The 24,653-nt window shown below is 39.3% G+C and overlaps 1 protein-coding gene across 1 annotated transcript in view; it reads left to right on the top strand.

Moving 5' to 3' along the window:
- The first annotated feature begins 13,363 nt into the window (after positions 1 to 13,363).
- Positions 13,364 to 24,653, top strand: part of FUT9 (fucosyltransferase 9) — a 235,857-nt gene continuing 224,567 nt past the window's right edge. Inside the window, exon 1 of the mRNA XM_027551376.1 lies at positions 13,364 to 13,824. The gene's annotated coding sequence lies outside the window, so the exon portion shown is untranslated. The remainder of the gene's footprint in view (positions 13,825 to 24,653) is intronic.

The following is a 24,653-nucleotide window of genomic DNA, read 5'->3' as shown; positions in this document are numbered from 1 at the left end:
CAGTGATTCATAGCAAGATAGAGTTGTGAAAAAAGTAATATGGAAAGAGCAAAGAACTATTAGTTCTACTTTCAGAGCCTGGGTGATATTTACAAAGACACCATCTGAATTGGTCATTTCAATTGCAGCTCTTTAGTGTTTACTTTTTATTTCAGTAGATATTTTTTAAAAACTTTGTCCTACTTAACTTTTCTGTGTTTCCATATTTACCCTTATGGCTATGTATTCACTTGGAGGATTTTACAAGGAAACAAGAAAAATGGTCTCAGGATTCACAATTGTGTTTCTTGGAAACCTGAAATTTTATGAAGCTGTTTCAAGAATTCTACAACTGTTTGACTCAAATAGAAACTATACTAAGAAGCAACTTAATTAAATTTATTATGTACTGTAAGCAGATTAACTTTTCAGGCAGGTTATAATACATTAAAAAAAATATTGAAATAGAGGTTCTCTTGCTATCTCTGTGCATATATTTGAACATAAATGTCTCTTGCCATTGGTTAGAAAATTGCATCATTGCTCACTTTTTAATTAATGACTGCTTTCAAGACTGAATAAATAAGTGCACTATTAGAATATATACACCTCACTTTTTAAAAAATACCAGACAAGCTTCAGACAATGTTCTCAAGATGGTATAAAAGATGCACAAAAAAAATCAACAAATGAAATTATAATATAGTGTAATATATAATTTTAATGATTATGGTATAATTTTAATAAAGTTAAATATACATAAAATATAAGCAGACAGCACAGCCAAAAATAAATAAATAAAACTAAATATATATATACATATACAGGTATATATATGTGTGTATGTAGAGATATGTGTCTGGAGAAGGCAATGGCACCCCACTCCAGTACTCTTGCCTGGAAAGTCCCATGGACGGAGGAGCCTGGTAAGCTGCAGTCCATGGAGTCGCTAAGAGTCAGACACAACTGAGCGACTTCACTTTCACTTTTCAATTTCATGCATTGGAGAAGGAAATGGCAACCCACTCCAGTGTTCTTGCCTGGAGAATCCCAGGGACAGGGGAGCTTGGTGGGCTGCCGTCTATGGGGTTGCACAGAGTCGGACACGACTGAAGCGACTTAGCAGCAGCAGAGATATGTGTCAGGTATTGGTTAGAATCTAGAAATAGTTTTCTTAGTAGAAACATGTAATTTATAAATAAATTTGACTATAAGATAATTATATTGATAAGGATCAGCATAAAACAATCTGAAACACACCAGATTCAACTAATTTTTAAATAATACCAACACACTCACTGCAGTGGTTGGTATTTATTAGAACCATTCATCAAACAATAGAAAAAGTAATGAAAGCATAGTCAGAAACTGTGAAAATTAACTTTTTCAGAAATTTAGAAATTTACCAAAGGCTTACAACAATCTGAAGAGCAGCTATTAAAGAATAAAAATGGTTGAACCACCATAAGAGTTTTGTCACATTTTAACTTCTGTTCCAAATTTCCTCTCTCTAGCTTTGCAGTGGCCTGGAAACCAACAGTTTTGTAACCTTTCTAACTGTGAAAATCAGCAGCCTAGCAGCAACTAGTGAAGGTAAATTGTGTAGGAATCCCATGACCAGAGAAATTTTAGTGAGTTGATCTGCCTGGCAGTTAAAATCACAGGGGTTTTATTTATTTACCCTGACTCAGTGCTCACACTAATACAGTGGAAAGAATCTTCTCCCCAGGGTATTTGTTGAAAACAATCAGTGGTAACTATTCCACATCACATTTGCCTGAAGCAGTGAGACAATATAGTGCAAGCAAGAATCTGTACAAAAAATTAAAGAGATTTGGTAAATGACACGTCCATAGGGATATTTGAACAGCTTCAATATATTCCTGGTAATTAAGAAGGATCTGCTACTGCTAAGTCACTTCAGTCGTGTCCAACTCTGTGCGATCCCATAGACAGCAGCCCACCAGGCTCCCTGGGATTCTCCAGGCAAGAACACTGGAGTGGGTTGCCATATCCTTCTCCAATGCATGAAAGTGAAAAGTGAAAGTGAAGTCGCTCAGTCATGTCCGATTCCTAGCGACCCCACGGACTGCAGCCTACCAGGCTCCTCGGTCCTTGGGATTCTCCAGGCTAGAGCACTGGAGTGGGTTGCCATTGCCTTCTCCAAGAAGGATCTAAATAAGCATAAATTAATATATATTAAATAGTCTCATAAAACATAATGCTGAAAGACAGACAAAAAGAAAATTTACATGAATAAGAAAATATTAAGGAAAATACAGATATAAGCAAGGGAAAATTGTACACAGATTTTCTGATGGTTGAGATGTTACTGAATTCATGACATTGGTGTTCAATGCCATTCAAATCTGAGAGCTAAAAAAACCGCAATTTCCTCTTTCTTAACTTTCTACTTCCTCCTTCCAAAGCCAAGGGTGAAGCAATGCCACACTAAGTAGCCTAAGCCATTCAAATCTGAGAGCTAAAAAAACCACAATTTCCTCCCTCTTAACTTTCTCCCTACTTCCTCCTTCCATAGCCAAAGGTGAAGCAATGCCACACTAAGTAGCCTAGAATTGCATGGTCAGAAAACCATCACTTGTCACCTTGTCAGTTGTATACTATCAATTAATTAATTAATTAAGGCACAGCTATTTTCCAGCAGACTATATCACAGCCATCAGACAACTGCCTATGAAAGGAGGTCATATTCTCAACAAAAGAAAAATTTATTCTTACGGAAATGATAATGTCATAATCTGAAAAAACTTTAAATGCTCATATATATTGTCTACACAGAGATAAAGTATGCAATCATATCTATAAAGCAAGAATAGTAAATGATGTTAGCAAGAAAAGTGACTATGAATCAAGAAGAAATTTTGCAAAAGAACCAGAAATTTTGCAAAGAACCACATCAAGACCTTGTTAAAGGAAAATATAATTTTTAAAATAACAATAACAAAACATTTCAATAGGATATGTAGAAGACCAGACTTATTTACATGTAAAATTGGTAAACTAGAAAATTAAATTAAGAAATAACTTCAAATGACAGCAAGGATAAAAAGAGATAAGTTTGAAAGACATCTGAGAGGAAATAGAAGCTGATTCAAATGTCTCAACATTTGTTGTTTTGGAGGTCTCTATACCCCACACTTTTGATTCAAAGAATTCTAAAAAGAGTTTTGCCTTTTTTTCTTGGTTGGGGTTTATTACTGGAGAAGGAAGTGGCAACCCACTCCAGTATTCTTGCCTGGAAAATCCCATGGACGGAGGAGCCTGGCAGTCTTCAGTCCATGGGGTCGCAAAGAGTCGGACACGACTGAGTAACTTCACTTTTCACTTTCAGTGTTTATTATAGCACAAGGTTACACAGCAGAAGTAGTATGAAAAATGCATCCAATGGATGGAGTCCAGAAATCATGAGTAATCTACTGAGTCTTTCTATGCCTCAGCACAGAATGTGTTTTGTCTCTAGTGGTGAACCACGGTGACCTGTGGTTACTGCTCAAGTAAAACATCCACTCAAGCCTTCAATGTCTGATGCTTTAAGGGGGCTGTCACATAAGCATATCCTGCTAAGTAACCAATCAGGATAATTGAAACCCAGCACCCCCCCAAAAAAAATGACAGCAGGTGCACATCGTCAATCTCAATTTTTGTGCAAGGCAATCCTGACAAGGTAGAATAAGCAACACAGTTCACTCTTCTAGGTGTGTAAAAAATATCTTTAATCATTAACTTGAAAAGCTTTCTAACAGCCACGTTCAAAGACATTTTTGGGTCAATCATGGAACCAGGCTTACATGGAGGTATACAAAAATGGAACGATCAGACAGGCTATATTAACTCTTTATTCATATTTGTCTAAGGCAATTCATAGAAGAAAATAAAAAAAAAAACCAGACAGGAAAGTGCTTAAATAAATTATTGGTAACAATTTCCTAGAACTAAAGATTTAATTATTTTCACATGGAAAAGCCTGTGTGTATGTGTTAGGTACTAAGTTGTGTTCAACCCTTTGCAACTCCATGGACTGCAGCCCACCAGGCTCCTCTGCCTATGGGTTTCTCCAGGCAAGAATACTGGATTGGGTAGCCATTCCCTTCTCCAGGGGATCTTTCTGACCCAGGGATTAAACCCAGGTCTCGTGCATTGCAGGTAAATTCTTTACCATCTGAACCACCAGGGAAGCCCTGGCAAAAGCCTGCTGCTGCTGCTGCTGCTAAGTTGCTTCAGTCATGTCTGACTCTGTGCAACCCCATAGACGGCAGCCCACCAGGCTCCCCTGTCCCTGGGATTCTCCAGGTAAGAACATTGGAGTGGGTTGCCATTTCCTTCTCCAATGTATGAAAGTGAAAAGTGAAAGTGAAGTCCCTCAGTCGTGCCCGACTCTTAGCGACCCCAGGGACATGCAGCCCACCATGCTCCTCTGTCCATGGGATTTTCCAGGCAAGAGTACTGGAGTAGGGTGCCATTGCCTTCTCCGTGGCAAAAGCCTACCAAGTGTCAAATAGTCTGAAACATTCACGTGACACTTCTGAGAAGAATAGAAATAAATCAATATCCCCACAAGTGAACAATGAGAAAAGAGGGGCTACTTAAAAAGAAATAAAAATTAGACTAAATCTAGCAATATTGGATAGAACCTATCAATAGAGTACAAATTTTCTTAGAGACTCTTGTTGAGATTTGATCCATTACATGAACAGGCTAAAGCAGAAAAACAAAAAGACACTTTGGTCACATTTGCATTATGAATTGCAGCCTCAGCTCAAACTTCAGACGTTTTATAACCAAGAGGAGCTGAAAAATGAGGTGTATAGGTATACACACACACAGACACACACAGTAAAATATCAGATCAGATCAGATCAGTCGCTCAGTCATGTCTGACTCTTTGCGACCCCATGAATCCCAGCACGCCAGGCCTCCCTGTCCATCACCTACTCCCGGAGTTCACCCAGACTCACATCCATTGAGTCAGTGATGCCATCCAGCCATCTCATCCTCTGTCGTCCCCTTCTCCTCCTGCCCCCAATCCCTCCCAGCATCAGAGTCTTTTCCAATGAGTCAACTCTTCACATCAGGTGGCCAAAGTACTGGAGTTTCAGCTTGAGCATCATTCCTTCCAAAGAAATCCCAGGGCTGATCTCCTTCAGAATGGACTGGTTGGATCTCCTTGCAGTCCAAGGGACTCTCAAGAGTCTTCTCCAACACCACAGTTCAAAAGCATCAATTCTTTGGCGCTCAGCTTTCTTCACAGTCCAACTCTCGCATCCATACATGACCACTGGAAAAACCGTAGCCTTGACTAGACAAACCTTTGTTGGCAAAGTAATGTCTCTGCTTTTGAATATGCTATCTAGGTTGGTCATAACTTTCCTTCCAAGGAGTAAGCATCTTTTAATTTCATGGCTGCAGTCACCATCTGTAGTGATTTTGGAGCCCAGAAAAATAAAGTCTGACACTGTTTCCACTGTTTCCCCATCTATTTCCCATGAAGTGGTGGGACCGGATGCCATGATCTTCATTTTCTGAATGTTGAGCTTTAAGCCAACTTTTTCACTCTCCACTTTCACTTTCATCAAGAGGCTTTTGAGTTCCTCTTCACTTTCTGCCATAAGGGTGGTGTCATCTGCATATCTGAGGTTATTGATATTTCTCCCAGCAATCTTGATTCCAGCTTGTGCTTCTTCCAGTCCAGTGTTTATCATGATGTACTCTGCATATAAGTTAAATAAACAGGGTGACAATATACAGCCTTGACGAACTCCTATTCCTATTTGGAACCAGTTTGTTGTTCCATGCCCAGCTCTAACTGTTGCTTCCTGACCTGCATATAAATTTCTCAAGAGGCAGATCAGGTGGTCTGGTATGCCACCTGAAAACTCTTTCAGAATTTTCCACAGTTTATTGTGATCCACACAGTCAAAGGCTTCAGCATAGTCAATAAAGCAGAAATGCTTTTTCCATGATCCAGCGGATGTTGGCAATTTGATCTCTGGTTCCTCTGCCTTTTCTAAAACCAGCTTGAACATCAGGAAGTTCATGGTTCACATATTGCTGAAGCCTGGCTTGGAGAATTTTGAGCATTACTTTACTAGCGTGTGAGATGAGTGAAATTGTGTGGTAGTTTGAGCATTCTTTGGCATTGCCTTTCTTTGCGATTGGAATGAAAACTGACCTTTTCCAGTCCTGTGGTCACTGCTGAGTTTTCCAAATTTGCTGGTATATTGAGTGCAACACTTTCACAGCATCGTCTTTCAGGATTTGAAAGAGCTCAACTGGAATTCCATCACCTCCACTAGTTTTGTTCGTAGTGATGCTTTCTAAGGCCCACTTGACTTCACATTCCAGGATGTCTGGCTCCAGGTCAGTGATCACACCATCGTGATTATCTGGGTCGTGAAGACCTTTTTTGTACAGTTCTTCTGTGTATTCTTGCCATCTCTTCTTAATATCTTCTGCTTCTGTTAGGTCCATACCATTTCTGTCCTTTATCGAGCTCAGCTTTGCATGAAATGTTCCTTTGGTATCTCTGATTTTCTTGAAGAGATCCCTAGTCTTTCCCATTCTGTTGTTTTCCTCTATTTCTTTGCATTGATCGCTGAAGAAGGCTTTCTTATCTCTTCTTGCTATTCTTTGGAACTCTGCATTTAGATGCTTATATCTTTCCTTTTCTCCTTTGCTTTTTGCTTCTTTTCTTTTCACAGCTATTTGTAAGGCCTCCCTGGACAGCAATTTTGCTTTTTTGCATTTCTTTTCTATGGAAATGGTCTTGATCCCTGTCTCCTGTACAATGTCACGAACCTCATTCCATAGTTCATCAGGCACTCTATCTATCAGATCTAGGCCCTTAAATCTATTTCTCACTACCACTGTATAATCATAAGGGATTTGATTTAGGTCATACCTGAATGGTCTAGTAGTTTTCCCTACTTTCTTCAATTTTAGTCTGAATTTGGCAATAAGGGGTTCATGATCTGAGCCACAGTCAGCTCCTGGTCTTGTTTTTGCTGACTATATAGAGCTCCTCCATCTTTGGCTGCAAAGACTATAATCAATCTGATTTAGGTTTTGACCATCTGGTGATGTCCATGTATAGAGTCTTCCCTTGTGTTGTTGGAAGAGGGTGTTTGTCATGACCAGTGCATTTTCTTGGCAAAACTCTATCAGTCTTTGCCCTGCTTCATTCTATATTCCAAGGCCAAATTTGCTTGCTATTCCAGGTGTTTCTTGACTTCCTACTTTTGCATTCCAGTCCCCTATAATGAAAAGGACATCTTTTTTGGGTGTTAGTTCTAAAAGGTCTTGTAGGTCTTCATAGAACTGTTCAACTTCAGCTTCTTCAGTCCAAAATTAGCAAAACCAAAGCTAGTAACAGCCTTAATATTTAAAAAAAATAGAATTCATGGGGCGGAAAAGCTATGAAAATACAGGGAAGAACCTTAAATGCATATTACTAAGTAAAAGGAGTCCATTTGAAAAGGTTACACATACTGTGTGACATTCTGGAAAAGGCAAAAGAAATGAAAAAAGTCAGTGGTTCCCAGGGGTTAGGGAAGAAGGAGGGAGAAATAGGTGGAACAAAAGATTTTAGGGCAGTGAAAGTATTCTGTATGATTTTCCACTGGTGGACATATGTTTTTACACAGTTGTTAGACCCACAGAATGTGCAACACCAAGATTGAATCCTCATGTAAACTGTAGACTTGGGGTAACTCTGCTTTAGTATAAGTTCATCATTTGGAAAAAATGTACCACTCTGGTACAGAATGTAAATAGTGACAGAGGGTATGTGTAAGATGGGAATATAGATATAACTGAACTCTCTACCTTCCACTCAATTTTGCTGTGAACCTAAAACTTTTCAAAAAATTAAGTCTTAAAAAAGTGAGAGAATGCACTTAAACAGTAGTAATATAATTCAAAATTATTTTTAAATGGATAGTTTTCAGTACACTCAGAATTTGCAAATTGATTTTAATGCTTGGCAGTATTTTAATACTAATACAAAAAGAACATAGGACCTAAAAATTAATCATGAAAACCCTGAGGAGAAGGGACAAAAGATGAGAATGCAACATTAATAAATCAACACAAGTTTGTTATTCAAGAAAATGAAAACAAGATTTATATTATTATCATAAGCATAATCATTTTTAAATATCTTGTGAAAGCTGACAAACACAACAGATAACATTTATGAAGAGCTGACTATATTTCAGGCACTCTTGCTAAAGATTTTGTGTGCAATAACTGTAAATCATTGTAAAAATTCCTATAAAGTGGGTACTGATATTTTCATTTTATAGATGAGGGAAGTGATGAAGTATTTTAATAAATTTTCTAGTATAGAAATGTTGTTTCCCCTAAATTTTTGAGAAAAAAAATCACACCTGGTGATCATATCTTGTTCTTTTAATACTCTTTTAATCAATTAATGTGTTAGGGTTTATTTGTTAATATTTTAGCTAGAATTTTCCATTGATGCTCCTAAGTGAGTTAGGGCTAGAAAGAGTATACAATATTTAATCCTTAATATCTTTGTTTACTGCCTGTACATGTGGACTCTCATATATTAAAAGTATTAAGGCTTCTACTAATAGTGTACTTCATGCTATCTTGTACGTGTATAATTTCTGATATTTTGGGTTGGCCAAAAAGTTCGTTTAGGCTTTAAATCAAACGAACTTTCTGGCCAACTCAATAGTTATGTTGGTGTTATACTGTTTGGTACATAAATATTCCTGCCAGGCTCCTCTGTCCATGGAATTCTCCAGGCAAGAATAAGGGAGTGGATGGCCATTCCTTTCTCAAGACATATGTATTCATAATTCTTTTGTATGCATATGAAAGTACCTATTACTATAACCATAAACTTTCCTTCTTCATTTTGTTTAATGGGTTTCTGGTTTGTATGACACCTAGCCTCCAATCAAGAGTATGTATTTGCCTGTTATGTTTGCCTATCCTTTTATTTTTCTAATATTCTGAGTTATCTTGTAGGTATAAAATTTTGTTTCATTATCCAATCTAAAATGTCTACTTTCTTATAGAGGATGAGATAATCCTATTCACATTTAATAATATTAAGGATATGTTTACTTTTAGTTCTGCTATATTATTTTATGTTAGGTTTTTGCTTTTTAACTTCATAAAATTCCTTCACTCTGTGATGTTTTTTAAAATTTATTTCTATATATGTGTATTCTCAGTGTTTATGGTCTATTCTTTGATGCTTTTATTTCTTTGCTACTCATGTAAAAACAACTGCATTTTCCATTATTACAGTGTATCTATTAGTTTGCTAAAAACAAGTAATGATAAAAATTAGTATTTAATATTATCTTGATTACAGTTTATTCTTGTATTGTTAAACATGTTAGACCACTTATTTGTCCCTTTGAATGATTTTCTTTGACTCCCAGCATTAGACAATCAATGCCTTTATATCTTATCTTTTTCTTTTTGCCCTTCTCATCCAAATTCTGTTTAGATATATATTATTATATTGTCTTCATCTATGAGATTTATATTCTATCATTTTGCTGTAATTCTTACATTCTTGTATTTCACGTCAATAATTAAATACATTCAATGCTCACAACTAGTCCTTGATCTGAGATTATCACTTCTATTTATCACTTAGAAGCTAAAATCCATGCTCTATACTGAAGATAGGTTCATGAGAATAACATTCCCTTAGTTTCTGGATGCTCAAACTTTGTTTACAACTATGATATTTGAAAGTGAAAGTGAAGTCGCTCAGTTGTGTCCAACTCTTTGCGACCCTGTGAGCATACCCTACCAGGCTCCTCCGTCCATGGGATTCTCTAGGCAAGAATACTGGAGTGGGTTGCCATTTCCTTCTCCAGGGGATCTTCCTGACCCAGGGATCAAACCCAGGTCTCCTCATTGGAGGCAGATGCTTTAACCTCTGAGCCACCAGGGAAGATATGATATTTGAAGGACTGGCTAAATAGGAAAAGCCTTAACTCTTATGCTGGCATTTTGTGGACTTTGGTATCTTGTTATAGTGAAGAATCTTGAAGCCAATCTCAATATTTTCCTTTGTAAGTTAGTGATTGCTTTTTTCACCTCCTTCAACCCCAAAGACTATTATATTTACATTCTTGTTATTGTATTATGATATATCTTGGTGGTGACAATATTTTTTAGTGATCACTGTATCCTTTAAAAATGAAATTTCAAGTCTTTAACTTCACGAATGTTTTTTTCTTTAATAATATTGAAGATTTATTTTTTCATAATTTGTATTTTCTTGTTTTTGCCTGTATTCTCCATCTTTCATATTCTCTCTAATCCTGTTCATCTCTTTATTTCAAGTTCCTTTTACTAGTCTTTCTTATTTTTTGTGCTCTTTCCCTTATGATGTTTATCTCAGTGTATGTTCTTCCATATTAATTCTTAATTTGTGATGTTAAAATTTTAGTTTTACTTTTTACTTAAGTTTTACCAGCTTTTGGTCATCATCTTCTATTGCACCTTCATCCCCACCCAATGAAATTCTTGCCTAAAGCCTTGTAGTTTTCATTCACAGAAGCAATCCCTTCATTGTGTCCTTATGAAAATTCATGGCAGAATGTCAGAACAAGTTTTTCAACTTCTCCATGGCAACATTGTTATGGTGTGTGTTCTTCAACAATTGGTCATTTTGGTGCTCCTCTAAATGTTTCTCCTATATTATTCTTGTGTTGATATTGTTCCCACTCTTTTTTATAATCACTCATAATTAACCAAGTTAAATTTTTCTCCTTTAGTTTCCTGGGAAAAGGAGAGGGGAAAATAGCCATCTAGAATTTGCAAAGGGTCTATATTCCTTTACCCTTAATCTTGTTAATGTCTATAAGTTAATTAAAAAATATTTTTTCCTTTGGGTTTAAAACTTATCATAGTCATCATAACACTGTTCTTAGTGATAAAACACTTTTATTGGATCACTAGACTAAGCTTCACAAAGGCACAGTTACTAAGTTTCTCCACTGTGATATCTGTGAAGCCAAACATGTTGCCTGCCCACAAGGGGTGCTTATTAAATATGTGTTCAATAAACAGATACATTACATTTCTTTGCTAACCAATCTTTGACACCAGTGCAGTATTTATTAAAGGATAGAGTTTTCCCTCTTACTGATTTCAGAAAATTTTAATGTATTTGTTTTCAACTAAGTAAATATGAAGAGTCATTGTTTAAAACGAAGCTTTGTATTTTAATTATTTACTTGGCTTCCCAGGTTGTAATGCAACATGTAAGTAAATGAAACAATGTCATAGCACAATGCAACACTAATAAAAATGTAGAAGGGGAAAGAAACACAAAAGGTAAGGAATGCTATGGTAGAGATGACAAGACAGTTTACACCCAGCCTAAGTATCTAAATTTAAATTCAAGTCCTCCAGCAGAAGAATTGCGATGTCATTCCATCTTTTATCATCCTAGTCTTGTCGCTGGTGGACCAAGCGGATGGGGAGTAAGGAGTTAGAAGCTTATCTTGCTGTGCTTTATAAGTTATCCCTTTTCTTTGTTTGGCTTTTAGTTTGCATTTTTTCTTTACCTTTTACAACCACAAAATGAGATTATGCAGATATTGCTCTTATAGTTTCATAATCAAATATAGGAGGAATAGGAATATCCTAAAACAGGGGAAAGAAAAATAGAGATTTAATTCTTGGTAACCACTCCTTGCCCAAAACTCCCATTTGAAAAAAAAAAAACAACCTTGAAAATTTCTGTAATATAGACACAACTGAGAAGACTTAAAGAGTCAAATGAGCTGTAAGTCTTCACCAACCATTTCTTTCCTGTGGTCTTCTTTGAAAGAATAGCATATGGTGAATTTGCATGGTGTAACAGTGAACATCTGGAGACAGTAACAGGTTTTTTAAAGATGAGGTGTGTTAGGAGAGTTTGATATCTCTTGTTCCCTGAGGAGGTGCTTCTCTCATTCAGATTATCAGATAGATGTGAAACCAAATATTTTCATTAACAGATAAACTCTGCAGGACAGATTCTAGAAAGTTGAGAATACCATCTAGTACTACTTTATCACCAACATTTTTTCTTCTCACAGGAATGTATATGGGAAAAGCTAGAGGCTCTTCATCAGTATTTGAGTATGCCTTACTGCATTAAAAATGTTTCTCCATACTGTGTTTACAATTGAGTGTGCACCTATTTTAACCTGAGTACATGTTATGTTAGACATACTTAGCTAAAATAAAATACCTGTTTCACTTATTCTAACAGAAAAGGTTAAGTAACTAAAAGCCTGATAATTTGAATAACATATAAACAAAAATCAGAAACTTTTCACAGGGAGTAATGTGGCTACTTTATATGTTAGATTATTTGAGGAGAGTTTTAGGAGACCTTTTTTTCTAATCATATCTTTTATGCGTATAATCCACCTGCTGTCTGCCTATCCTCAACTACCAGGTGAAGATTATGAAACTAAATAGTTCACGGAAATCAGTCAATAACGTCCATTTATCAGTGTGGATTCACCCTCTCGATCTTGAGCGTACAGGCGCTACAGTATCTGTTTTCATGCGAGTCTTTGCAGTTTGCGAATAAACAGGACTAATAAAGCAAAGCAAATCCTAACAGGAAAGCAAAGCCAATTCTAGGAGAATGTGAATAAAAATAAAAAGCTCTGCAATTAATAAAAAAATAAGAAATATTTCGCTTAAACTGGCTAAGTCGTGTCCTGATTTTTTAGGATATCAAGAAAAGAGAGGATAAGCGCCAAGGCAGAGGGCAATAGACTGCCCCTGTGCCCTTCATACTGAAACCTTCCTAGATTACTGAGAATGGTCCTAAGAAATCGGGTCAGAGGATTACTAATATATTTACATATATATATTTTTTACCTCATTAGCTGGTCAACCCAGGAGGCAAACACTGCCACCCGTGCCCAAGCAACTGCTCCAAGGAGCTGACGGCGGTTGCCTGCATCGAGTTCCCCGCCGGCGGCTCCTTCTGGCCGGACACCCTGTGCCAAAGAGCGCCCGGGGAAGCAGACAGCAATAGGGGAGTACACAGATGTCATGGATGCACAGGCATGATTGTAATCTGACCAGAAAGGAGAGCGAGGCAAGGCGACCGCCGGCGGATCCGAGTCGGGGAGCCTCGGCAATTGGGCTGCCGGCGGTGCGTGCGCGCACAGGTGCCTCGGGCCGGCGGCGCCGGGAGCTAGCGCAGCCGCCTCTCGGCCTCAGCACTCTCACCAGCGCGCCGAAGACCCGACTGCGGCCGAGCCTGGCCACCCCCAGCCCAAGCCGCGGGAGGAAGAGCCCAAGGAAAGGGCGCGAAGGGGGAAGGAGGGGAGGGGAGGGGAGGGGAGGGGAGGTGGGGGGGGGCGGGGAAGAGACCCTACTCCTCCTCGCCGAGATCTCCTCCCCGAGCCCTTCTGGTGGGAACCTTGGCGGGGCTCGCGCGCCCCTCCCTCCCTCCTCCCCACTCTGGGAGTCCGTCTTCCCTCTCCCCTTGCTCCCCCCCACCTCCCTTCTCTTCCCTCCCTCCCTGCCGCGTGCCTCCTCCCCTCCCCCTCGTCTCCCTCCCTCGCAGCGGCGGCAGCAGTAGCCGCTTCAGCAGAGCCGGAGATGGGCAGAGAGCGCGCGCGGCGCAGCAGCTCCGGATACGCCGCCCTCCCCGCCCGCAGCTCCCCGCGCCCCCGCCGCCGCTGTCGCCGCCTCGGCGTCCCCCGGCTCCAGTCTCGCTCCTAGGACAGCGCCGCTGCCACCGCTCGGCCCTGCCCGCCGCCTGCGCCGCGCAGCTCTCACGCGCGCCTGGATGGCGCTTTCCACCCCGGACCGGTGAGTAGCCTGGAAAGCGCAGAGGGTCGGGCGGCCAGGCAGCCAGCCGAGAGAACCTCTGGCATTAGGGGTTACCCCCCAAACCACCTGCTGTGATTCCTCTACCTCCAGGCGGGGGTCTCCGGAGAGCGCTGCTCCTTGATCCCTGAGGGGCTTTTTGATTTCAACTCCACCTGCTGGTAACCCTCTCCCTCCCGAGGACAGCTGGGGCAACTCGCTGTCCCCGGTTCAGCTTCCATCTCCAGAGCTCCTACTTTCGCAGCAGCCGTGAATGGCCCTGACCCTCCGGTCACCCCATCAGGGTCCTCTCAGCCCCCACCGTCCCCGCGTCGCCCGCTTTTGATTTCCCGCTTCTGGCAGCCCGCAGACGCCCCCACCTGCCACCCTGCGCCTGGTTTCGCACTGACAAAGCCTTCCTCACAAAGTATGCCCCTGACCCACCTTCCCTCCTTTTCGAAAGCCGGTCTCCAGAGTCCTACAGTCCCGCCGTATTTCTTCGCAGAGCGAAGGGTTCTGCCGGTAAATTCTGACCTTATTCCCTCGAAACGGTGGTATCTCTCCAGCTTTTACTGCCACCTCAAAAAACTGACACGGACAGTTTTCTGGCATCTGTACAGATCCTGGCATCTGTACAGTTACTTTGTGTGTTTGTTAGCACCGGGGCTGTTTAGGGGATGATCAAACATGAAAAAAGACAAAAACCAAACCTTTTGCGACTAAACTTTTTGCTATTGTTGCTTTAAAGAGCACAACTATTTACGTCGCTCAGGTTCCTTGTATTCATTTAGAGGCATTTTAGTTGGGGACGGGGACCGCCCCTATTTTACTTGTTTCCCTGGAATCTGGAATCAGTCTTAATTTCAGGTTGAGAACCGTGCATCTGACTGAGTGATGAATCCGCTTTGCAACACCGACAGAAAAAGCCCCGCAACTCTTGAGAATAAGAAGCTTTTTCTTGAAAGAGAGGAGAATAGCATCAAACTCACCCTTTAAAATCTTCTTTGAGTTTGCAATGAGCCAAAACCCTTATTTTTCTTTGGGTTTAGTGGCTGAGAGAGGGATATAAGAAGATCAGAAAACGTTGTATTAAAAAGCCTCTGCACTATCTGGGTGCTTCAGGTGTTGAGTAGTATCTTAGTGTCCAGACAATCTCTGTAGAAGTTTTCTTAGGGCATCAGCCTTTTCTTCCAAAACCATGTTTAACGTTTTAGTATTCTAGTTGGTTTGAGGGGAAAAAAAGGAAGTTATGTTCAGTGAAGGATGTGTTCAATGAAGGTGATGAGGCTGAAAAAAAAGGGGGAGGGAGTTGTGTTCAATGAAGTAATAATATGAGTAAGGTGATGAGGCAATGAATGATGCGAGGAGAGCCGATTTAAACACTAAAATGTGTGCTCCTGATTCCTTGTGTATTGCAATCTTAAAAACAAAACTACCACCACACAATTTTTGATTGAATTTTCAAAGAAGTAATGAAATGTATTAATTTCAGCATATTTTACTCTCTAGAACCCTTGGTCATAGGGCTTGAGTTCGAAGCAATGCAGGTAAGAGTATGCAGAAATAGATGTTAGAAACTTTAAAAGGTGTTCCATTTGAGTATGTAGTGTGTGAATATAAATTTCCTGATGGTAACTGTTTTTTATTCTTTTAAATAATTTTGAGAAAATAAGAATCCAGTTGGCATTCTTGTTCTTGCAGTCGAGGGAGAGAATGCTACCTGATCTTAAACAAGCAGATCTCTGCTTACACAAGAAATAGGGAAAGGTGAGCAATTACGTGAAGAATTTATTGAGTGAAGATTGTCTTAAAATCTTGCCTTCCACAATGTAGAGAGTTTTTAAGAAATTTAACTCGGACTGTATTTGAGCCTTTAGTTCTCTTTTCTTGTGTAGAGAGAGGTAGAAATGCATTGAGCAAGTCACTGGCAAGGGATGGTTTTCAGTGTGTTTTTGAGCTGCATCTAAAGTCATGAGCGGCTATGAATAGCGCTTTATTGTTTTTTAAATTCAGAAATTTTAGTTGGTTAAATTTAATTTTGCTTGACTATGAAGAATATTCAAACTATTTAAACTTGTAATTACTGCAGATATGCACACATGGTCATATCAGGTGGATAGGGAGTAGGTAGGTTATGAGCTGAATCAAAAGACCATTTTTTTCCTCTAAATACCTTTACCTTTTGGATAACAGTGGATAACAGTGTATTCTTACTAATACAATGTCTCCAACAGTTATGAAGCTCTATTGGAAAAGATAAATTTCCATTGAACAAAAGGGAAAAAGCAAGTACAATGATGACTTTATCAGTTATTGCCCAAAATTGTGCTAATGACAAGTTCACAGCAGTATGTGTTAATGTTATCCTATTTAGCATCAACTTCCAAACAATGTCAGAGGTGCACACCTTTTGTAAGGATATATGCTTGCACAATGTGCAACATTAAAATAGCCTTAGAATTGTCTGTGAGAATGCAAATAATCAGTCTGTCATAAATAGTGGCAAAATTTCTGTTAATAACTCTTAGCTGAAACTTAGGAAGATCTACCTAAATTTAGTGTCACTGTCATTATTAAGGTTCTGCAAAACAAATATAGCACATGCGGAGACAAGGCATACCAATATTTGAATGGCATGTCTTTGCATTTGTTTAAGTTGAATCTTACAATTCTTGGAATTATATGCCACCCAGAGAATGGGCTTGGTTGAAATGAAATGCTTACAATGGTAAAGAGAAATCAAAAATTGGTAAAGAGAAATTTAAAATTGTGAAAGTGATATAGATTATTTCACCAACAGACTGCTGTTAGTTGAATGTTCCATGTAAAATTGTGTTTTGGCTTCTGTGTGGTTGTAAGAGAGCCTGGGAAGGAAAAGCAGGCAAGAACGGAGAGATAGAACAGGTACATATCTATGGATACTTGATTAAATTCTTTACTCAAGTAAAGCTAACTAAATACAAGCTGTATTATTTTGGTATGTGGGACAACAGCTATTTTCCAACTTGCATTTTAAAAAATGTCTCCTATTTACAGCAATAAAAGTATAATTTTTTTAATGAAGTGCCTCCTCGATTTTATTTAGTAAGACTTGGGGATTATAGGCAAGCTATTTTATGTGAACTAATTGACCTAAATGAAATTCTAAACAACTTTAAAAGCAAAACCTTGAAAGAAATACATACTCATGCACACCTAAAGTTACAATATTAGATAAAGAGCCAATCAGGTGATTTAGTGTCTTATGAAGGCAAGACGACTTGGTCAAGGGATAACTACACAAAATATTTTCATAGCTTAATATATATTTTTCATATTTCCTACTTATATTTATGGATATATTATTCATATATATGGATATTTGCATTTTATTTACAAATTCATGAGAGTGTATATTACAAAATGCTGCAAATTTTATGAATTCTAAATCCTGAAATTGTTCTTGCAAGTATCAAATGATTACGTAAATGTTTACAAATGACTTTGTTTTCCATCTTTATTCTATAGCTCAAGAAATATTTAACAAAAAGCATTCTCAAAGAGCAAAGAAGAAAATGAATATTTCAAAACAGGCGTGGTGATTCAACCAAAGTTTTACAACAGTGCTGTCAAAGTGATACTCTCATAAGGTCAACTCTAGAGTACAATTACAATTCCTATAGGAAAGAAACATTTAGATTCTCTAATTTTACATGTGATTGTGAAATTCACTCTTCATTTAGATGCAAATGGAACTCTTGACACTCTTACTAGAAAGAATCACAGAACTTAGGTATCAATTAGAGGATGTAGAAGGCATTTCATTCTCATCATTTTACTAATAATTTACCCAAGGTTCTTAAGTAGTTAATAGAAACAGAGTTAGGATCCATGTCTCCTGACTTCATCCTGTTTATCTTTTTATAAAATAAACATTAGTTTTCCCCCTTATTGTATTTTCAGTTCAGTCGCTCAGTTGTGTCCGACTCTTTGCAGCCCCATGGACTGCTGCGCGCCAGGCCTCCCTGTCCATCACCAACTCCTGGAGTTTTCTCAAACTCATGTCCATTGGGTCAGTGATGCCATCCAACCATCTCATCCTTTGTCATCCTTTCCCTTCTCCTCCTGCCTTCAATCTTTCCCAGCATCAGGGTCTTTTCAAATGAGTCAGTCCTTTGCATCAGGTGGCCAGGGTATTGGAGTTTCAACTTCAGCATCAGTCCTTCCAATGAGTATTAAGGACTGATTTCAAATCAGTTTAAAATAAAAGAAAACCGAAAATGAAATGAAATAAAAGTCTGTGCTTCTTCAGTAAATACCTAGGTCTCAAAGCATCATAGTTGAAAGAAAGGTTTTCTGCTTACTCTATCCTATCTTCAGGTTAGAACTTGGGAAATATTTTAAATATTTAAACATTTTAATTGTCATTGGTCTACCTGAAAAGCTTTTAAAATTTTTATTTAATCTTTAGTAATTTATATTTTGTTTAACTTACTTTTAATGGCCATCATAAACTCTAATAGGTATAATAAGGTATACATTTCTTTCATGGTAATCGTATATCAGGGGACACTTCCATTTTATTTTTTTTATGGAGGGTTCATTATAGTTTCATCTCTATGAATGTTTGATATTTGCCACCATAGATAAAGTTAGTACATCATGTGTTTTGGGTTTTTTTAATTTTTTGTCACCATAGTTTATGAATAGCTCAAGAGGTCAGGGAAAATAAATTTGTTGCACTAAGTTTCAAGTTCACAGTTGAAAGTCCTGGAACTTTTAGCCTTTTCTTCACTGATGGTCAGAGAAATCAGTGAAAATGAATGACTAAATCAATGGGGAATTCTCATCATTACTAGCTAAAAAATAAATGTTCAGATATATTCTTGGTGATCAGTGTCATCTCAGTTAGGAAGAGTAACATGGTAATATAGATTGATAACTCAATGATGTTTTCTGTAACAACACTGCTTTATCTAAGAGTGCCTGGGTTGATGAAAGTTAGGGGAATCTGCCAGCTCAGACCTCTGGGTGATGGGTTCAAAAACTGTGGAAGAAGTCTTGGGAACTGTCCTTTTTTAAACCATTTAAGATGCAGATTTGACTGAAAGGAGAACTACATCTTTTAAGACTCCCTTGACACAGTTTTTCTGGAGTGTAATTCAGCCTCCACTTATTGAGGGTCCAGTGTATGGCAAAAAGTAAAGTGATGACTACAGACATAAGGACAAACTTGATATAGGTTCTGACCTCAGGCAGCTTACAATATAACTGAAAAGACAGATAAGAACAAACATGTTGCTGAACACAGGTGTCTAGAGATAAATTAAAAAGATTACAGCTTAATCATAATATGCCTTTCCAAAATGTATGGACATGTGACTTGGCTAAGTTTGGCACAGAAATAACCTATGTCCTTAAAAAAACATGTTTCCATTGCTTCCCATATTACTTCTAACTCTAACACAAATGTTTTGACCATGCAGCTGTTTATGAACGTGCATTGACATAAATGTTGTCATTGTTGTTCAGTCACTAGGTTGTGTCCAGCTCTTTTTGACTCCCTGGACTGCAGCATATCAGGCTCCCCTGCCCTTCACTATCTCCTGGAGTTTGCTCATGTCCTTTGAGTCAATGAAGCTATCTAACCATCTTATCCTCTGCTACTCTTGTCTCCTTTTGCCTTCAGTCTTTCCCAGCATCAGGGTCTTTTCCAGTGAGTTGGCTCTCTGTATCAAGTGGCCACAGTATTAACAAAAATAGTCTCATGCTAATGAACCTAACAGTCAGTTCACTCCTTGTAGTTCCTAGGGTAATTTTTTTCTAATGGATATGTAACTAATTATCCACTTTAATATAAGTTTGAAATAGCAAGTTTGTCTTTCAAGAAGCCTAAATCTTCAAGGAACACTCAAAGGGACAGAATGTACAGAATAAAAAAGAAATGTAGACAGTGGACAATATATATAATATCTATTCAATAATTAAAAGTTGATAAACTATTTTAACAACATATTTAAGTTTAAAAAGATAATTTAAATATTTGTACCCTACTTACTCTGTTAGTGAACATTTATTAAATATGAGTGCATGATGTACAGGGGCATAGAACTGTTAGTGTTAACGATGGCTTCACTGCCTTGACATGTAGGAGACAACTGGGCTATTTCAGTAACCAATTTCTCCTGATTTTCAAGACCCATGAAGGGTCTGAGATTTTACCCTCTAAGTTAAGCATGAATAATTGATTGTAGTCCTTGCTTTGGAGTGGCTGCACAAGGGCAGTTAATCTAACTTGCTCCATTTGTCCACATCAGCAGGCTGATGCCATTTGTCTGCCCCACTGAATGGCTAAGCAATAGTTACAGAAACGGGAGCAGGAAAGACATCCAGAGGTGTTGACAGGTATTTCACAAGGGAAATGCAGGGCTAGGGCCGTCTCCTGCTAGTTCCAATATATTTCTTGCTAAGATTAAGGGGACTGTAGATCAAATCATGGTAAAAGCTGTCTGGCTGAGGATGGCAGATTCAGCAGAGAGTTAAATTTAGGACCCTTGCAACAGTTTGGGAGAGCCATTTTTTTTTTTCATGTAAAACTAAGATGACACGGGAGCTATGCAAGCTGAAAGCTTGAATATACATACCACTTCCATTTATGGATGGGTGGCTATGAGAGGTCTGTAGGGCTCTAGGACTCTTTCTCACATTGAGCCATTGAGTTTGGGTTGACCCACCCCAAAATGAAGACAGCAGGCTGGACAGCCAGCAGACCTCCATGGATTACGAGTTCAGTTTTGACAACAGACTCAAGAACTTGCTAATATCTGCTTCCAAAAAAAGTGTACCCAGTAGTGGTGAGCCCTGCAAATTATGGAAGTGACTAGTCCAAAATCCTGAAGAGAACCTGCAATGAAGGCTGCCACCCTTTTCCAGAGGCTCTGGTCAACAAAATTATTGGTCACATAGACTTGTATCTCACAGGTTTATTCATGATGTTGGGCCCCGAATACAGATATCATGCCACATCTTACAGGAAAGCTTCCAACATGGAGTATTCATTTGGACCTCATTCAAAGGGTGCTAGTGTTTATATTGGCCAATATAAAGGTCCAAGTAGATAGTCTAGGTGAAGTACATACTGTTATCAGTTATCAGTCCTCGATATTCCAGTAAGATGCTGGACATCTTTTTTGTTGGTTGGAGTTGAATAGACAGCAGTTTTGGTTTGTGTGTGTGTTTGTGTGTGTGTGTGTTTCTTTCTTTTTTTTGACTGCTATAGGGACTAATTATTGTGAATCTGCCAGTGTATTCCCATGAGACTTTATTTAACAAGCAAACCCTCGAGTTTTGTGAGGGCTTATCAGATACCCCATCTGGTGGGAATGTGTGACACTACAGTCAAGGCATTGCTAACAGAAGCCTCTGACTTTGTCATCAACAGCGTATCATTAAAGCTTTGTTAAAGCTTTGTACTGTAGAGGCAATCATACTACCCATCTATGGACGGCAAATGGCTGAAGAATCTATCTACCTCTGAAATAACTGTAGTAATTTGAGGGGTTATTGCAAATGTATATTCCTTGGATGGAGAAGCCTGGCAGACTACAGTTCAGTTCAGTCGCTCAGTCGTGTCCCACTCTTTGTGACCCATGAACCGCAGCACCCCAGGCCTCCCTGTCCATCACCAGCTCCCGGAGTCCACCCAAACCCATGTCCATTGAGTCGATAATGCCATCCAACTATCTCATCGTCTGTTGTCCCCTTCTCCTCCTGCCCTGAATCTTTCCCAGCATCAGGGTCTTTTCCAATGAGTCAGCTCTTCACATCAGGTGGCCAAAGTATTGGAGTTTCAGCCTCAACATCAGTCCTTCCAGTGAACACCCAGGACTGATCTCCTTTAGGATGGACTGGTTGGATTTCCTTGCAGTCCAAGGGACTCTCAAGAGTCTTCTCCAACACCACAGTTCAAAAGCATCAATTCTTCAGCGCTCAGCCTTCTTTATAGTTCAACTCTCACATCCATACATGACCACTGGAAAAACCATAGCCTTGACTAGATGGACCTTTGTTGGCAAAGTAATGTCTCTACTTTTTAATATGCTATCTAGGTGGGTCATAACTTTCCTTCCCAGGAGTAAGTGTCTTTTAATTTCATTGCTGCAATCGCCATCTGCATTGATTTTGGAGCCCAGAAAAATAAAGTCAGCCACTGTTTCCACTTTTTCCCCATCTATCTGCCATGAAGTGATGGGACTGGATGCCATGATCTTAGTTTTCTGAATGTGGAGCTTTAAGCCAACTTTTTCACTCTCCTCTTTCACTTTCATCAAGAGGCTCTTTAGCTCTTCCATGAACTACAGTTCAAGGGCTCACAAAGAGTTGGACACAAGTGAAGACTGAACATGCATGCACACTCTCAGTTGTATATTGGTGGCCGTGACACATGAATGTGAATGGTCTTTGTCCCCAGAAGTCACTGACACAGTCCATGATATTATAGCAAGTGTTTCCGCTGTGCAGTGGGTTCAGTTACATGAGCAGTTAGGTAATAATCCATTCTGAGTTTTCAGTTCTAGTCTTCTTCCACTGGCCATCCAGGGATGTTATATTATGATTCTGTATTTCTTCTCACTTGTGTTGTCTTAAAGGCTATACGCAGAGCTGTGATTGCCTTTTCTCCTCAAGGGATTTTATACTGTTTCTGGGAAGAAACAGGCAGAAGATTGGAAAGTGATTTACATGTTCCATTAGCACTTCTCTACATGTGGCCTGTCCTAGTTGTGATAAGCCTTTCAGGCACTTAATGGATGATAAAATATGAGCATATAACACATTAATTCCTGCTATACCATCAGATACAGAAACAACAAAATGGCACATTTAATTGGCCCAAAGATCTTTCTCCACAAGACTGAGTTATCTTGTCTTTCTCACTGTGAATCTTAAACCCCACTTGCTGAATCTGGTTGTTCTGTAGATCCAGGTGGGAGCACAACGTGGGCATCCATGTCCAACATGCCCATAAAAGTTTTATTCCTTTTTCCTGAAATACTCCAGCACACTCAGGTGGATGCATGTCCTTTGAACTTTGTTGGAAAAAGGGATGCCTTAGTCTCTGCTCATAATTTTCTTTAAATTGTAAGCCAGGGGAGAGGAAGAGAGAGGAATCAGGGATTAGGAAAAGAGGCTTTATTTGTACTTTCAAATAATGTGGCAGTGGCTCATGAAATAACCAAATGAACTTTGAACAAATTTTGGCCCATCCAGTAGTCTATATTGAGGAGCAAGGTCGTCATGGCTAACACCATCTGTTTCAACCCTTGGGATTCCTGGACTCAGAAAACATAGCCACACTGCTTTTTTTTGCTAGGACCTTGGGTTTGTAACTTCTGGCTGACTCAGTCTGGCTACACAGTGGTGACCATCTTTAAGGAATCCACCTTAATTTCAGGACATTAGCTGCCCCATTGTTTAGATGATGTCCTTGATGATGTCAACCATTAGGGCTGGGAAAGTTTTCCAATACAGTGGTGAGATCTTAAGAATTTACCTTGATTTCTTTGGGTGTTTTCCTCATTCTCTGGGGGGTCAAGATCATCAGAATTCTAAACTCAATTCAGGACAGTTAAGAGCTCACATGGGGCTTCCCTTGTAACTCAGCTGGTAAAGATTCCGCTTGCAATGTGGGAGACCTAGGTTTGATCCCTGAGTTTGGAAGATCCCCGGAGGAGGGCGTGGCAACCCATTCCAGTTTTGTTGCCTAGAGAATCCCCATGGACAGAGGAGCCTGGCAGGCTAAGTCCATGGGGTCACAAAGAGTTGGTTACAACTGAGTGACTGAGCACAGCACAGCAAAAGCTCACATATGAGGCAAAGCCTCATCTGTGGTTCTCCATAGGAGTTTTCTATCTCAGAAAAATCTTCCCAAGAGAGCTAAAGCTCCTTTAGAGCTGACAGAACCCACTGTAAAAAGCTGAGAGATTTTACTGTCTCTTCCAAGTGGATCTAAGTTTGGCATGATAGAACAAAGGAGAGGTTTGGCAATAAGACAGCCTACTACTTGTCATTATTCTTTAAAAGGAAATGTGCCCTGTGCTGCCTTCTTTCCCATATGAACCAGTCAAAGTTCTAATGATTTACCTGATTTCTAGTAATGGAGTTCTCCCTTTCACACTCCATTATATGTGTTGTTGTTGTTCAGTTGCTCAGTCATGTTTGATTCTCTGCGACTCCAGGGACTGTAGCATGCCAGGGCTCCCTGTCCTTCACCATCTCCCAGAGCTTGCTCAAAGTCATGTCCATTGAGTGGTGATGCCGTTCAAACATCGTCCTCTGTCATCCCCTTCTCCTTCTGCTTCAATATTTCCCAGCATCAGGGTCTTTTCTAATGAGTCAGCTCTTCATATTAGGTGGCCAAAGTATTGGAGTTTCAGCTTCAGCATCAGTCTTTCCAGTGAATAGTCAGGACTGATTTCCTTTAGGATTGACTGGTTTCATATCCTTGAAGTCCAAAGGACTCTCAAAAGTCTTCTCCAACACCACAGTTCAAAAGCTTCAATTCTTTGGCACTCAGCTTTCTTTATAGTCCAACTCTCACATACATACATGACTACTGGAAAAACCATAGCTTTGATTAGATGTACCTTTGTTGGCAAAGTAATGTCTCTGCTTTTTAAAATGCTGTCTAGATTGGTCATAACTTTCCTTCCAAGAAGCAAACATCTTTTAATTTCATGGCTACAGTCACCATCTGCAGTGATTTTGGAACCCAAGAAAATAAAAGTCTGTCACTGTTTCCATTGCTTCCCATCTATTTGCCATGAAGTGATGGGTCCAGATGCCATGATCTTTGT

The sequence above is a fragment of the Bos indicus x Bos taurus genome, chromosome 9, assembly GCF_003369695.1.
Source record: "Bos indicus x Bos taurus breed Angus x Brahman F1 hybrid chromosome 9, Bos_hybrid_MaternalHap_v2.0, whole genome shotgun sequence".
Lineage (NCBI taxonomy): Eukaryota > Metazoa > Chordata > Mammalia > Artiodactyla > Bovidae > Bos > Bos indicus x Bos taurus.
Note: the sequence above shows the minus strand (reverse complement) of the source record. Positions and strands in the feature narration are given on the sequence as shown.